The sequence below is a fragment of the Bacillus rossius genome, unplaced genomic scaffold (genome assembly GCF_032445375.1).
Source record: "Bacillus rossius redtenbacheri isolate Brsri unplaced genomic scaffold, Brsri_v3 Brsri_v3_scf27, whole genome shotgun sequence".
Lineage (NCBI taxonomy): Eukaryota > Metazoa > Arthropoda > Insecta > Phasmatodea > Bacillidae > Bacillus > Bacillus rossius.
This window is the reverse complement of record NW_026962448.1, coordinates 356,543-372,052: the sequence shown is the minus strand read 5'-3', so window position 1 is coordinate 372,052 and position 15,510 is coordinate 356,543. Positions and strand designations below refer to the sequence as shown.

General features: G+C 58.1%; 3 non-coding genes across 3 annotated transcripts; 2 read left to right on the top strand and 1 right to left on the bottom strand.

The window, feature by feature from the left end:
* The first annotated feature begins 1,685 nt into the window (after nt 1–1,685).
* Nucleotides 1,686–1,848, top strand: LOC134544007 (U1 spliceosomal RNA). Its single transcript, XR_010077442.1, has one exon. It is a non-coding gene; the product is annotated as a U1 spliceosomal RNA (small nuclear RNA).
* A 6,344-nt stretch (nt 1,849–8,192) lies between these two features.
* Nucleotides 8,193–8,355, top strand: LOC134544005 (U1 spliceosomal RNA). The gene has a single exon (XR_010077440.1). It is a non-coding gene; the product is annotated as a U1 spliceosomal RNA (small nuclear RNA).
* Nucleotides 8,356–8,654: 299 nt separating this feature from the next.
* LOC134544032 (U5 spliceosomal RNA) lies at nt 8,655–8,774 on the bottom strand. The gene has a single exon (XR_010077465.1). It is a non-coding gene; the product is annotated as a U5 spliceosomal RNA (small nuclear RNA).
* Nucleotides 8,775–15,510: the final 6,736 nt, after the last annotated feature.

The window sequence follows — 15,510 nt, the reverse complement described above, 5'->3', positions numbered from 1 at the left end:
GGACTCGTCGAAGAGGGGCCCGGGAGAGTGGTGAAGGGCACAGGAGGAGGTTGCGTGTCGGGCCGGTGCCGCTTAGCATGCTGCTTGCGGCGGGGCTTGGCAGTCAAGGGTCGGTCCGAGGAGGCAGCCCCAGCGCCGTCGTCGGTGTCGGTATCCGGTAGACTGAGGAGACTGTCGTAGCGGTTGCTGGTAGGGACGGCATCGTCGGAGGAGTGCTGGTCGGGGTGGGCGCGCTTGACGGTCTTCGTGGGAACGATGAAGCCGGTGTCCATGGGAGTAGCAGTCGCAGCAGGAGGAACGGCGGCAGGCGGTGAGTCGGTCGGCAACAGCGGAAGAGAAGGCGCAGGAGACATGATCGGTGAAGTGATGCAGGCCGTGGTGGTAGTAGTAGTCACAGTTGGTGGTGTTGGAGCAGAGGTAGTCGTAGGCAGAGCGAGGATGGTGGAGACGTCCAGGCCGTGAAGATGTTTCGTCTCGCTGACCTTAATGCAAACAGTCTGGGTGCGCAGCCCGGCCGGCGCGGGGGAGGGAGGCGGAGCCACCCCCCCGACCCCAGCAGCGCCCGCCTCCCCAGACCCGACTTGCATGGTCTCCAAGCGCTGGCGATGCGGTCCACAGTATTGTCGTGGCTGGGGTGGCCGATTGTCAGTAGTCATCTCATCGCCAGAACCGGCCTCGGCCGAGGGCCTCGGACCAAAGTCGTCCCCGCCCTGGTTCGGCGTCATCGGGAGAGAGTCCATTCCAAACTCACCCCTCGGCCTCCCCAATAGGCTACAACTTGGTTGCCGGGAGTCACAAGAAGTGGCCTCGGCCGATGGCCTCTGACCGAGGTCGCCCCCGCCCTGGTTTGGCTTCATCGGGAGGGAGTCCATTCCAAACTCCCCCCTCAGCCGCCCCAATAGGCCGCGACTCGGTGGCGCACAGCACTCACAAGAAGAAGATCTAGGATCTAAGAACTAGATCTACACAAGAGCACTCCTGGTGGTCGACTCAGGAACTAGCAGCAGCAGGTCTCGGCGGCTCGCTGAAATTGCTGAAAGGAAACCAGTTAGTTAATGGCCAAAAGTGCTCAGATTTGCTTCAAAAAGCTTTTAAAAAATTCCCCTGAACAGTTTGATGCCTTTGAAGGGAAACCAGAGCACGGTTGAAACTTTGAAAATCCGGACTATATAGGAAAAATGTGCGGACCACCACTAATGGTGAAAATAGCGTACGGTCGTGCAGCCTGAAGCCGCGAATCGTCCGAAAATCGCCTCGTGGGACACGGCACTCGATATTTCGTGAAACCCTAGGTATGTTGCTAATGGAAAAAAGTTCCCCTCTCGACTGTGCCGTGGTGCCCGCCTTTTTGCCGAGGCGGACGCGACGACCCGAGTGCCGCCACGCGGCAAACGGTGTAACCAAGTGCCGCCACGCGGCAAACGGGGTAACCAAATGCACGCGGCGGTCGACCGTCGCCGTGGGTACAGAAACAAAGGAAACGAGGTGCGAGTAGAAACGGGCAGTTGTAGGAAGAAATTGTATTTGCATTGTTGGTGTGTACTGTCATGTAGTGTGATGAACTGGCACGGGAGTGTTATGTCTGGGGAAAGAGCTGTTTCGGAGGTAGAAGTACATAACCTCAAAACACGTTGATGAGGTGGTCCGAGCTCCAAGTGAAATAGAAAAGCGAAACACTGCGCAGCATACTTACCTGGCGTAGGGGCTACCCTGATCAAGCAGGGGGTTCCCCCAGGGTGAGGCTCTTCCCTTGCACTTCGGTTGAGCTGACCTCTGCGATTACCCCAAATGTGGGTAACTCGGGCGCGTAATTTTTGGTAGTCGGGACTGCGTTCGCGCTGTCCCGGTGAAAAAATTTCAACTTAGTAGTTGTGAAGTAGTGTTAAGAATTATGTACAGTGAAGTGTAATTTTTTTTTTTTTTTTCATCTGTGTATGGTATGTAATGCATTCGTAGGTCTCAAGTTTACGGTGCCTTGGCGAACAACCCCACCGTCTTGAAAGTGCGGAAGGAAGGTACGTAATTGTGCATGGTAATAGTTGAAAAAAGAAAAAAAAAATTCCCATGAACGATACTTGTCCAATTCGATTTTTCAGATTTCCCCCTCCCCGCCTCACCCCCGGGCCCAGTGGTTTAAAGGTAACCGGCCCAGTGTGTAAACACTGGGCACAACAAAAAATTGTTTAAAGACTCATCAAATGTTCCCCTCCACGGAAATCTTTAGTTTTTTTTTTTTTTTTTTTTTTTTTTTTTTTTTTTTTTTTTTTTTTTTTTTTTTTTTTTTTTTTTTTTTTTTTTAAATAAGTGGGGCCCCTAGGGGCCCACACACAAAAACATCATTTAATACATAAAGATACATACAAGGCAGTGGACAAGAACACTGTACAGAACATAAACACAAAGACGAAGAACATGACGATGCTGGACCCCGCCAACACGGAGGTTCTTGAAGGTCCCGGCTACTTGTTGGGTGGAGGGGGGGTGAGGGACTGCTGGGGGTGAAGAGATGCTGATCCAGGAGCCGCGCAGCTGATGGAGGCCGCGCGGAGAAAACGGCGATGCTGATGACGATGGGAAGAAGACGGAGTGGCGATGTAGATGGTGAACTATGGTGGCGGGTCCGCGGAGGCTACCGGTGGACGTGGAGGTCTACGCCGTCATCTACCGGGCCCACCGGCCGCCGGGACGTCGTCAGCGTCGTCGTCGGAGTCGTCGCGTAAGTGGTCAGTCGAAAAGAGCGGTCGTCGTGGGTGGGGTGCAGGAGGCAGCGGCTCCGCAAGTTGAAGGATGAGGGGGTTGTCGCTGCGTCGGCATCGGCGTAGGAAGTAAGTTGTCATGGAGCGAAGGAGAGGGTGAAGGTGGGGCAGGCCGGAGTCTGCCAGGAGAGTCAGCCTGGAGGTGGCGCGGGGGAGTCCGAGAAGGAGACGAATCCCCAGGAAGTAGGTGCGGGTAATGGGGCGAAGGTTGAAACGGGATGAATGAACCCACACGGGGGATGCGTAGGTGAAGCGTGGGATGACGTAGGAATGAAATGCGGTGATGCGAACCGGGAGGGGGGTGCCAGATGAGGGTCGCAGTATCGGTGCCAGCTGCGCCAAGACCGCCCTGGATTGAGTCTTCATGGAAGCAAGGTGCGGGATGAAAGTGAAGGTACTGTCCAGGGTCACCCCCAGATAGCGGACCTCGGGTGACCAGGGGATGGCAGTGCTGGAAACTCGTGGGGGGTGGTCCTGGCGTGGGTGGATGCGTGAGAAGAGAATGGATTGGGTCTTCGAGCAGTTCAGCCCGATGCCGTGCGCGAGGAACTGAGTAGAGAGTGATGTGAGCCCGCGGCTCAGGCGGTCGCCGAGCATTCGCTCGGAGACGGAGGAAGCGAGGAGGCAAGTGTCATCGGCGTACTGAACCAGGTGAGTGCCAGGTGGTGGTTGCAGGTCGGCGATGTGAAGGGTGAAGAGAAGGGGTGAAAGGATGGCGCCCTGGGGGACGCCGGCCATGATGTGACGGGGGTCGGAGAGTTCGCCCTCCACCCGAACCCGGAAGGTACGACCCCCCAGGAACGAGCAGATGAGGCGTATGAGATGAGGTGGAAGGTCGGTGGCGGAGAGACGGTGAATGAGTTGTGAATGGGGCACGGAATCAAATGCCCGGGCAAGGTCCAGAAGCACCATGCCCGTGTGTTGGCGCCGTGCGAAACCTTGGACAGCCAGCACCTCCACACGGGCGATGGCGTGGGAGGTGGAGTGACGTTTGCGGAAACCGAACTGGTGATGGGGGAGAAGATGCAAGAGGTTGACGTGAAGGAGAAGGCGTGTGAGAATGGTCCGCTCTGCGACCTTAGAGATGATGGGTAGAAGAGAAATGGGGCGGTACGATGATGGTAGGGAAGGGGGCTTCCCGGGTTTGGGTATGGGTGAGACAATGGCCACTTTCCAAGGGGTGGGGAAATGACAGAGAAGGAACATCGCGTTGATGATGCGGGTAAGGAAGACCGTCGCCTTCCGAGGAAGAGCACGGAGGACGGGTGCAGGCAGAGAGTCGGAACCGGGGGCAGAAGGGGGCTTGAGACGGAGGAGGAGTGTGCGCACCTCCGATGGCGTGGCGAGAGGGAATGGCAGAGAGTCCGGAAGAACGGGCAGAGTGACGTGATGTGCGAGGGGGGGGGGGTGTGTCCCCGTCGTCCGAAGACTCGGAGGAGAGGGTGGGGGGGTCAGCGGAGGCAAACGTGGACGCGAGGTAGGCAGCGACCGCCTCCGATCGCTCAGGGGCAGTCTCCGCCACCCCGGCCGGGTGGGTGAGTGGGGGAATAGTGGTGGGGACCGATCGGAGGCGCCGGACGTAGGTCCACAGAGAGCCGGATGCAGAGGCGAGGGAGCCGAGACGCCGGGTCTCCAAATGCGCCTTCCACGCCGCGACCATCCGGCGGCACCGGCCCCGCAGCAGGAGGAACACCATCCGTGTCAACGGGGACCGGTTGGCCTGCCACAGGCCGCGGAAGCGGTCGCGCAGGACCACGGCGTCACGCAGGTAAGGCGGGAAGGGGGTGATGCGGGTACTTGGAGTGGCCAGCGGAATGTGAGCGGAGGCGGCCGCAGAGACGGCCCGGGTGAATGACACGACGTTGGCGTCGAGACGGTCGGGGGTGTCGAAGGGGAGGGTGAGGTCGAGTGATGATGAGAGGGTGGTCTGGAACCCATTCCAGTCGGCGTTGCGGAAGTCGAAGCGGGGAAGGTGCGGGTTGGAATGGGGGTAGAAGTGAAGGGAGCCGAGGACGGGCAGGTGATCCGAGGCCCCGGCGGTGAGCGTGGTGAGACCAGAGATGATGGGGAGCGGTGTGGTGAGGGCGAGGTCGATGATACTGGGATGACGGTGGTGCTGAGCGGGGAAGAATGTGGGGGTGGCGGGGGCGCAGATGGAGAGGTTAGTACGCCGGAGGAGCTGACGGAGGGAGCTGCCTCGGCGGTTGGCCGCGACGCAGCCCCAGTAGGGATGGGTGGCGTTGAAGTCCCCGGCCAGCACGACATGGGCATCGAGCCGACCGAGGGCGACAACGGCGGCAGAGGGGAAGGCAAATTGGGGTGGGAGATACACGGAGACTAGAGTCAGGGAGTAGGGCTGTCCGAACAGGCGCACGGCCACAGCCTCAGTCGCGGGTGAAGGTGGAATGTGTCGGCGGTGATGGGTGAAGGTGTCGCGCACCAGGAGTGCCACCCCACCCCCCCGACCATCACGGTCGGAGCGGTGGACGGCATATCCCGGGACGCGGAGGGGTACAGCGGGGGTCAGCCAGGTCTCTGATAGGAACACGACATCGGGTGAGTGCTCGTCGACGAGGTGAAGGAAGTCGAGAAGCTTAGGGAGCAAAGAAAAGGCGTTCCAGACTAGGAGCTTAAGGGGCGGCGGGGGATCCATCGAAGAGACCCAGAAGCGCTTGGAGGAGCACCTCGAATCTCTCCGAAGGGGACTTGGCATGGGACAGGGCGGTCAGGGTGCGGCGAATGAAGGGAAAGTACTGCCGAAACAGCTGGATGAGGTCACGTATGATCGTGGTGAATGAAGTGTCGTCAGCGTCCGGTCGGTGAGATGAGGGGTCCTGAGGTGCAGATGGAGATGGCCCGTCGCGGGAGGGGAACAGGGTGGCGGCGGCGGAACCGCGCCGAGTCCAGGCGTTGGAGGTGACGGCGGGAAAGGCACGAGCGTCGGTCAAGTTTGGCGGTCGCGGTCGCGGTGCCGGGGTGGCCTCAGGCTGTTGTCGGGGGGGGTGGCGTCTGAGGTAGGCCTGGTTCACCCGGCAGTCCATGGAAGTCGCGAAGTGCGCCTCGCCGCAATTGACGCACTTCGGAGTCGTCGATGTGCACTCGCGGGACCGGTGGGGCCCGGCACACTTGAAACAGGCCACCGGCCTCTCGCAGCGTGTGGATGGGTGGCCGGCCTGCTGGCACCGGTAACACTGCGGGACCCGCCCGCTGCCACGATAGCGTTCGACGGAGACCACCCAGCAGCCCAGGGAGCGTAGAGCCAGGAAGGGAGCTGCCTCCCCCAGGTGGTGAGTATTAACCAGGAACGGACGGGTCGTGGCGGTGTCGGTGACGCGGAGCGGAGTGACGGAAGCAACGGGTAGGTCCAGGTCGAGGAGGGCGGCGTGCACCTCCTCGGGGGTAGTGGTGAGTGGGAGACGCTTCAGGACGAGTCGGTCCCCCTTCTCGTCCTGTCGCAGGTGCGTGAAAGGCTGATGGCCGAGCTGGGTGAGGTGGTTGTATAGGAAGGTGTGATCAGCGGCGTTAGAAGTGTAAAAGGAGGTGCGGCCGTCGACGGAGGTGATGGATAGCTTGCCAGAAAGGAGCGACTGAAACGATTGGGCCAGGGTGAAGGGGCTGGTGGTGATGGGGAGGCGGCAGCCGATGGGCGGCATGCGGGTAGGCTTGACGGTGGCGGCGGCGGAGGCAGATGCGGGGGCGGCAGCAGGTTGGGTGGGAGGCCGGGTGCGGGGTCCAGGTGCAGATGCGGAGGTGGATGGTCGAGGCGACGGCTGACGAGCAGCGGAGGTCGATGGCTGAGTCGCGGCGGTCGTAGTCGGCCGGGGGGTGGTGCGGCGGGTGAGGTGTGAGATGCGGGATGACGTGGATGGTGCAGGTGACGAGTCCCGGGACGAGGTCCCCTCCTCGCCGGCGGAGTCGAGCTCGAGGGCGCCAAACCGGTTGGAGATGGAGGTGCGGTCCTCGGCGCGCCCCATCCTCGGCCGCTTCACCGTCCGGCGGGGGAGGCTGAAGCCGGTGTCCATCGGCACGTCCCGGGGGGCCGCAGGCTCGACAGGGATGAGTGGCAGTGAGGGGGAAGGCGCTGAGAATGGTGAGGAGATGGGGTGAGAAGCAGAGGGGGTGAAAGTGCAAACTGTCGTGGTCGTCATGGTGGTGGTCGTGGTGGTGAGGGTTGCTGCCATTGTGACGTCCGGGGTGAAGGGGGTGTCGGAGCAGAAGCCAGGTGGCACCATCTGGTGATGCTTGGACTCCGACACCTTCGTGCAGCGCTCCTGGGTGCGGATCCCGGTCCGGCTGGGGGTGGGGGGCGGCGAGCATCCCTCTGCTCCAGCATCGCCCGAGGCACCCGTCCGGTCTCGGTGGCCACCAGGAGGCCTGGTGTAGTCCCTCAATGGCGGTTGGAGTCGGCCCTCAAAGTCGGAGTCCCCCAGGGGCGGGTCCTCCCCGGACCCCCCCTCGGCCATGCCGACGAGAAACAATCAAGTCGGCAGGCCAAGAGCCACACCCGGGAGGAACTACTCTTCTCGGCCACCTGGTGACAGCCCCAGGAAGCAGCAGCAGCAGTCAGCAGTCAGTTAAAGGTGGAAGAAGATGGAGTGAATATAATAGGAGTGATGCTGAGTAGAACTTGTAAATAAAAAGAAAATAAAAATTAGTGGAACCCGAGGGTTGAATTTATTTCTGCAGAGTCCCCCCAGCAATGCCCAGGGGGGGACCCTGTTGCTTGCTGCTGAGAGTTACCAGATCCGGATATGCACCCAGCAGCAAGTCTTCGCACCAGAAACGACTGGTCGGATTATAAAAGCACGCGAGGAAAACTCGAATTAACTAAGGAAATCCCTGCAAACCACTCAGAGTAGCACCTAAGAGCAGTTTGAAGGGAAACCAGAGCACGGTTGAAACTTTGAAAATCCGGACTATATAGGAAAAATGTGCGGACCACCACTAATGGTGAAAATAGCGTACGGTCGTGCAGCCTGAAGCCGCGAATCGTCCGAAAATCGCCTCGTGGGACACGGCACTCGATATTTCGTGAAACCCTAGGTATGTTGCTAATGGAAAAAAGTTCCCCTCTCGACTGTGCCGTGGTGCCCGCCTTTTTGCCGAGGCGGACGCGACGACCCGAGTGCCGCCACGCGGCAAACGGTGTAACCAAGTGCCGCCACGCGGCAAACGGGGTAACCAAATGCACGCGGCGGTCGACCGTCGCCGTGGGTACAGAAACAAAGGAAACGAGGTGCGAGTAGAAACGGGCAGTTGTAGGAAGAAATTGTATTTGCATTGTTGGTGTGTACTGTCATGTAGTGTGATGAACTGGCACGGGAGTGTTATGTCTGGGGAAAGAGCTGTTTCGGAGGTAGAAGTACATAACCTCAAAACACGTTGATGAGGTGGTCCGAGCTCCAAGTGAAATAGAAAAGCGAAACACTGCGCAGCATACTTACCTGGCGTAGGGGCTACCCTGATCAAGCAGGGGGTTCCCCCAGGGTGAGGCTCTTCCCTTGCACTTCGGTTGAGCTGACCTCTGCGATTACCCCAAATGTGGGTAACTCGGGCGCGTAATTTTTGGTAGTCGGGACTGCGTTCGCGCTGTCCCGGTGAAAAAATTTCAACTTAGTAGTTGTGAAGTAGTGTTAAGAATTATGTACAGTGAAGTGTAATTTTTTTTTTTTTTTTCATCTGTGTATGGTATGTAATGCATTCGTAGGTCTCAAGTTTACGGTGCCTTGGCGAACAACCCCACCGTCTTGAAAGTGCGGAAGGAAGGTACGTAATTGTGCATGGTAATAGTTGAAAAAAGAAAAAAAAAATTCCCATGAACGATACTTGTCCAATTCGATTTTTCAGATTTCCCCCTCCCCGCCTCACCCCCGGGCCCAGTGGTTTAACGGTAACCGGCCCAGTGTGTAAACACTGGGCACAACAAAAAATTGTTTAAAGACTCATCAAATGTTCCCCTCCACGGAAATCTTTAGTAAAAGGCGAAAGATTTATGCGTTTGAAGGGAAACCAGAGCACGGTTGAAACTTTGAAAATCCGGACTATATAGGAAAAATGTGCGGACCACCACTAATGGTGAAAATAGCGTACGGTCGTGCAGCCTGAAGCCGCGAATCGTCCGAAAATCGCCTCGTGGGACACGGCACTCGATATTTCGTGAAACCCTAGGTATGTTGCTAATGGAAAAAAGTTCCCCTCTCGACTGTGCCGTGGTGCCCGCCTTTTTGCCGAGGCGGACGCGACGACCCGAGTGCCGCCACGCGGCAAACGGTGTAACCAAGTGCCGCCACGCGGCAAACGGGGTAACCAAATGCACGCGGCGGTCGACCGTCGCCGTGGGTACAGAAACAAAGGAAACGAGGTGCGAGTAGAAACGGGCAGTTGTAGGAAGAAATTGTATTTGCATTGTTGGTGTGTACTGTCATGTAGTGTGATGAACTGGCACGGGAGTGTTATGTCTGGGGAAAGAGCTGTTTCGGAGGTAGAAGTACATAACCTCAAAACACGTTGATGAGGTGGTCCGAGCTCCAAGTGAAATAGAAAAGCGAAACACTGCGCAGCATACTTACCTGGCTCGTGGCTACAATTGCGGACAAAGGGCTTGAAGTAAGCGGTTGAGCATGATATTCAAAGAGAATAGTTAGGGACAACAGTAAGTACAGATTATACCAGGGGATCGAATAGGATCCAAACTTCCTCCCTTTTCAGTTTTCAGTTTTCATTTTACACACTCCGACGATTACCATTATTTCTCACTAAGTTCCGTTTCTCACCACCGCGCGGCAGCACCGTCTTCGCACTGTGCTGCCGCCTGGCGCCCATTCCGCGAACTCGCTCTGTTTCTTCTGCTGTTCGCGATGTGCCGAATTCGCCGCTCGCCTTTCTTCCTGCGCGCAGTTGTCTGATGATGCTGTGTCGCCTTTTGTTTTTCTGTTTCTTGTTGCTGCTCCATTTTTCCGCCGTTTTTTCGCTTACTGTCTCTCCTGATGCTCAACTCGCTACTTCTTGCTGTCCGCAATGTCTGCTCGCGCGCTGCCTGTGCGCGCGCATTTCTTTTGCTGCTCCCTGCCATCTAGTGGCGGCTTTTGCAACTGCTTGTCTCGCCTCGCGCGGTCTTCTCGCTGATTTCGCTGCTTTTGTGCAACCATCGGTCTTTATGTTTTGTTTTCGTCCTTTGCATATCTTGATAGTATATTTAATCCAGTTTGCTGATTTATATTGTGTTTTCTGTCTCCATTATGGCAGATAAATTTCGCAAATCTGACCGACTTTCTGACCGCCCTCGCGACTCCACAGTTCGCAGGGCGAAAATCACCTATACCAAAGATGACCCCGGCCAAGGCCGCAGTTGGCGCCGAATGAAGCCGACCCCCCCAGCTCCTACAGGCTCCTCGCAGGCGAGTGCAACAAGCACTGATGATGTTGACTCTCAGTCTTCGCGAGTGAGCTCCGACCACGAAGAGGAACTTTTGGTTACCAAGCAGCCTGCCGCAGCTTGCTATGGCATGCGGCCTCCTGCTACTTCCTCCAGCTTGGTTTCTTTGACCACCACCACGATTACGACTACTGTTTGTTCCGCCCCGATTTCTGCCTCGGCCATGTCTGCTTCGAGCCTTTACTCGCAGCCTGGCCCCTATTATGCCTCCACTCTTGCCAGTGGGGTGCCTGCTGATTCTGACACCTGCTCATCTCTGCCACTCGGCCAGGCCTCTGTGTCTGCCGCTGTTCGCCCTGCTTCGCCCTCTGCTTCGCATGGTCTCCCTGGGCCCGATTTGACGCCTTTTTCGCAGCCTCGGTCAGCCGCGCCTGAGTCTGGCATGCTGCCGCCGCCGATTGTTCTGCCCTCTTCTGACCACTCTGCGCGGTTGCCTGCTGTTTCTTCTGCCGACATGTTCTCGTCGCCGCTGCAGGAAGCCTCCGTGTCTCGCGCTGGCCATGGTGCTGCCGTCCCTTGTTCTGCACCCAACTTGTCTACGCGGCCTGACGCCACGGCGCCATTACAGGACCTCCCTGCTTCCGCGCAGCCTGGTATTTTCGACCCCTCTCGTGCCCCCGACTTTCAGTTCGGCGGCGCTCTGAGCTTCTCGATGGGGCCACCTGCTCCTGACACTTCCTCTGGCCGTTTGGGGAAACGTCAGACTGACCTTTGGGCGGACGACGAGTATGACTGGTCTGCTGCTCCAACTGGTGACCGTCCTCCAGCCCCGTCTTCGCCCCTACACGGCCTGCAGCCGCCCATGCCTCAACGCGCCTACGCCAAGCGTGCCAAGCGTGCTGCTACTGTGGTCCACACTTCGCAGATTGCTGGTCCTTCTCATGTGGACGTGCCGTTGATCTTGCCTCCGGTGTCTGTGCACGGTGGTCCTGAGGGCCGCCCGACGACGACTCAGTTGCCCCCGCCTCCCGTGTCTCGGCCGCCGCCGCCGTCGCAGAAAATGCCGCCGGCGCGGCCCGGCACTGATCTTCGCCCTCCAGACTCTGGAGTGGCTCGTGGTGCTCGTGCCACCAAGAAACCGCCGTTGATTGTGCGCAGGGGCGGTTTGTCCCCGAACGCCATTAAGGAACTGGATGCGCTGCGCGCAAAGTTCTCTCAGCCCTTTGTTGCCACGCATTATGACTCCACCTCGACTTTCCAAATGGCAAATAAGGAGGACCATTTTGCCATGACCAACTTGCTGCGGTCCAAGGGCGAGAAGTTCCACACCTGGACGTGCGCTGAGGACAGGAATGCCAGGGTGGTCATCCGCAAGTTGCACATAGACACGCCGATTGAGCACATTTCGGGGGCCTTGATGGAGAACGGCATTCGTCACTCCAAAGTGACTCGTCTCGCCAGCCGCTCTGCCTTTCCTGAGCCGTACCCACTGTTCCTGGTGGTGTTGGAGGGCACCACTCAGGTGGCTGAGGCTATGAAGATTCGCCATCTCGGCGGTGTCGGCGTGACCATAGAGCCCTTCCGCGGTGGTGGTGGGACCGTCCAGTGTTTTCGGTGCCAACGTCTGGGACACTCGTCGCATACCTGTGATGAAGACCCGGTCTGTGTCCGGTGTGGCGCTGACCATCCCTCGGCTGCCTGCCCTGTCCCTAAGTCGGACCCGCCGAAATGCGTTTTCTGCGAGGGCCCACATCCTGCGAATTATTCGCGATGTCCTGAACGGCTCCGTCTCATCCAGGCCAGGGAGTCCAGACAACAACAGCGCCAGCCACCTGTTCCTGCCGCACAAGCTCCGCGGTTGATCCCCCCTGGCATGCAATCGCGTCGATCTGGAGGCCGCTCTTATGCCGATGCTACGTCGCGTCAGCCGTCACAGCAACCGCCGCCCGTCTCTGGCCCTGAAGATCCAAGTCACTCCGAGTCTCTTCGTGACCTCCTTGACTTTTTCAAGCGGCTGGACATCTGCACATGGTTCAAGCGAGTCATGGCTGCGATTCACCGCTTTCAGGCTGCCTGCTCCTGGACTGCCAAGTGTGACATCATACTTGGACTCCTGGATCAGGTTCAACGCGCTTTTTCGTCCAGTTCTGAGGCCTTACCACCTACACACTGACATGCAGTACACTGTTCTTACCTGGAACATGCGGTCGGTCTCCTCACGCTTACCTGACTTGCTGGTCCTTCTCCATCAGTTCCGGCCTGCCTTGGTGGGGCTGACCGAGACTTGGTTGACTGCGGCAGATGACTTCTCCTTACCTGGCTACCGCATCCACCGTGCTGATCGTTCCTCTGGTCCACGTGGCGGCGTTGCTCTCCTCGTGCGGCAGGACATCAAGCATCATCGCCGTTCTGTTCCTCATCTCTCGGTGGTGGAAGCTGCGGCCGTTCGGTGTTCCGGCGCGGGTGCGTCTTTCACCTTCATCGTGGTTTACATGCGGCCGAAGACTCCCTTTCCCGCTGCCGAGTTGACTGCGCTCTTTCAGATGGATGCCAACTGCCTGATGGCCGGCGATTACAACTGCCGTAGCACCTCGTGGGGCTGTAGGACGACCGACTACAGGGGACGGGGTCTTGGCCGTCTGGTGTCACACCTGGGCCTCCAGATTTTTGCGCCGTCGGAGCCCTCTTACCGGCCTGCTCGTCTGGATCATGCTCCTTCTGTCCTTGATTTCTTCATCGCGCCTCCTTCTATGAGTCTCATTGATACGGCTGCTGTGACGTTGTCCGACTCGGACCACTTGCCTGTCCGTACTCTTCTTGAGCTGGCTTCCTCTTTGGATTCTTTGCCGCTCCACTGGGATTTTCGCCGTGCTGACTGGCCTCGCTATCGCCGCCTCCTTGATGATGGTCTCGACCTCACGGCTGTTCCACGTGATGCGCAATCTTTCGACCAGGCAGTGGATTCTTTCACGCTCCTTCTCAAGTCGGCCGCGCAGCAGGCCATCCCTTTGCGACCGCCGCGGCACGTCGGTACCCCCGTTCCCTCGGGAGTTGCGTGCGCTTGTCAGGACTCGTGACAGGGCGAGGGAGCGGTGGCAACGCTCGCATCAGGAGGCCGACTTGGAACAGTACAAGTGTTGGAGGAGGGCCGCCCGGCACGCCATTCACCGTTGGCAGGCTCAGGACCAACTTGAGAAGCTCCAGGCACTTTCTGTCACGTCGGGCTCGGTGTGGACCTACATCCGTCGGCTCAAGGCTACCTCCCGTACGATTCCGCCTCTTACTGTTGGCGTTCGTCAGGTTGACTCTCCTGCGGAGCAGGCGGAGGTCATCGCCGCTCATTTCGAAGGAACGTTCCAGGTGCCGCGTCCCGTTCTGGGCGCAGGCCCAGCTCACACGTTGCCGACCTCCTTTACTTGCGTGGCGCCCCCTCCTGTTGAGGGGTGGATGCTCACAACGCCCAAAGAGGTCGGGAAGATCTTGAAGACTGTGCGCCTCTCTGCGGCTCCTGGACACGACGGCATTCCTCCACGACTGGTTACTTCGTTGTCCAGGAAAGGAATCGTCTACCTGACCGTCCTCATTAATGCTATCTTCTTGCTGCTCCACTTTCCGACCTCCTGGAAGCACTCTGTTGTGGTCCCGGTGCTGAAGAAGGATCAACTGCGTCATTTTCCGGCTTCCTATCGCCCCATTTCGCTCTTGTCGATCCTGTCGAAGGTGGCGGAGCAAGTGTTGTTGTCCCGTCTTCGCGTGGCCGTCGACGTCCTGCAGTTGTTGCCTGACCATCAATTTGGTTTCCGGAAGCGGCACTCGGCCATGCACGCTGTTGCGCTCCTCGTCGACAAGATCACAGCGGGTTTCAATAGGTCTGAGCACTCCATGTTAATCTCCTTGGACTTGGCAAAGGCCTTTGATTCCATTCAACATCCGGCGCTCCTTCACAAATTGCGCTCCTTTGGTCTGTCCGAGCGGCTGCTCACCATCCTCCACAGCGCGCTTCAGGCTCGGACGTTTCAGGTGCGGGTCGCCTCGTCACTCTCCACCACGCGGGACATCACCACCGGCGTTCCTCAGGGGTCCGTGCTCAGCCCCATGTTGTTCGCGCTGTACGTTTCCGACATTCCTGCTGTTCCGAACACTCAGATCGTACAATACGCTGACGACACGACCTTGCTCGCTTCTGGCACGGACGCTTATCTTCTGCGTGCGCGTGCACAGCTGGGCCTCAACGTTCTGCAGGACTATTTCTCGCGCTGGGGGGTCTCCGCCAATGCTGCTAAGTCCACGGCTCTGTTCTTCACCAAGCGTCGGAAACGTCCGCCCGCGCCCCTCACGCTTTGCGGCTCGCCTATCGCCTGGTCCGACAATGTGCGCATTCTTGGGTTCCATCTCGACCGCACTTTGACCTGGCACGACCACGTTCGTCAGTTGGCCGCTCGGACACGCACCGCTCTTCGTGCCGTCCGCTCCGTTCTCTTGCCGGTCAGCTCCATCGAACTGGACCTCCGTCTTTTCCTTTGGCGCACGCTCGTCCTTCCGGTTCTGTTGTACGGTGCCGTGGTGTGGGCCTACGTGCCCAAGTTCTGTTTCCGGCCTATCGCCTCCACCTACAACTTCTGCCTCCGCTTCGTCGCCGGCCGTTCCGTCCGCACGCCTCTTCCGGAGCTGTACGAGTTCACCGGCTCTCCTCATCCCGGCGATCTCGTCACGTCGCTGGCTCGGAACTTCTACTCCCGCACGCCGCGCCACCACAACCCCCTCGTCTCGTCTCTGGCCGACTACGACCCGACCGTCTGGCACCCCCATCGGCGTCTCCGAGACTTCAGCCTCGAACGCCCTCCATAGCCCTCGTGTGCTGCCGCCTGCTGCCCTCCACCGTCTCTGTGCAGTGTGGTGTCCTGCAGTGTTGTGCTCGCGTCATGGCCTGTCCGTTTTAACCTCTGTTTGTGTCTACTGCTCTCGTGAGCGAAGCTGCGGCCCGTGCTGCGAAGAACCTGTGTTTTGTGTTGAGTGGCCGCCGTGTCGGCGAAGAACCTGTGTTGGTGTGCCCCTCCGTCGCGCCGGTTTCGTATTTTGTTAAATATATTGAGTGTGCTGTCCATTTGCTACTGTAACTGTATTCGCCTAGTTATGCATTGTTAATTACTGCCGTGTTTTCTGTATTGTAATATTTAACCTTTATTATTCACTTGTTCCTTTTATTTTGCTGTACTGTAATTTTATGATTAACGCAGGGTTTTTATTATTTTCCCTGTAGCATTGCTGTGTTGTTTTGTGTAATGTATTATGTATGCTCATTATTGTTAAGTTGATGTATATGCTTAAAGGAACGGGCTAACCGTTGGGTTAAGTTTGTGTACAGTGTCTGTTTGTGTA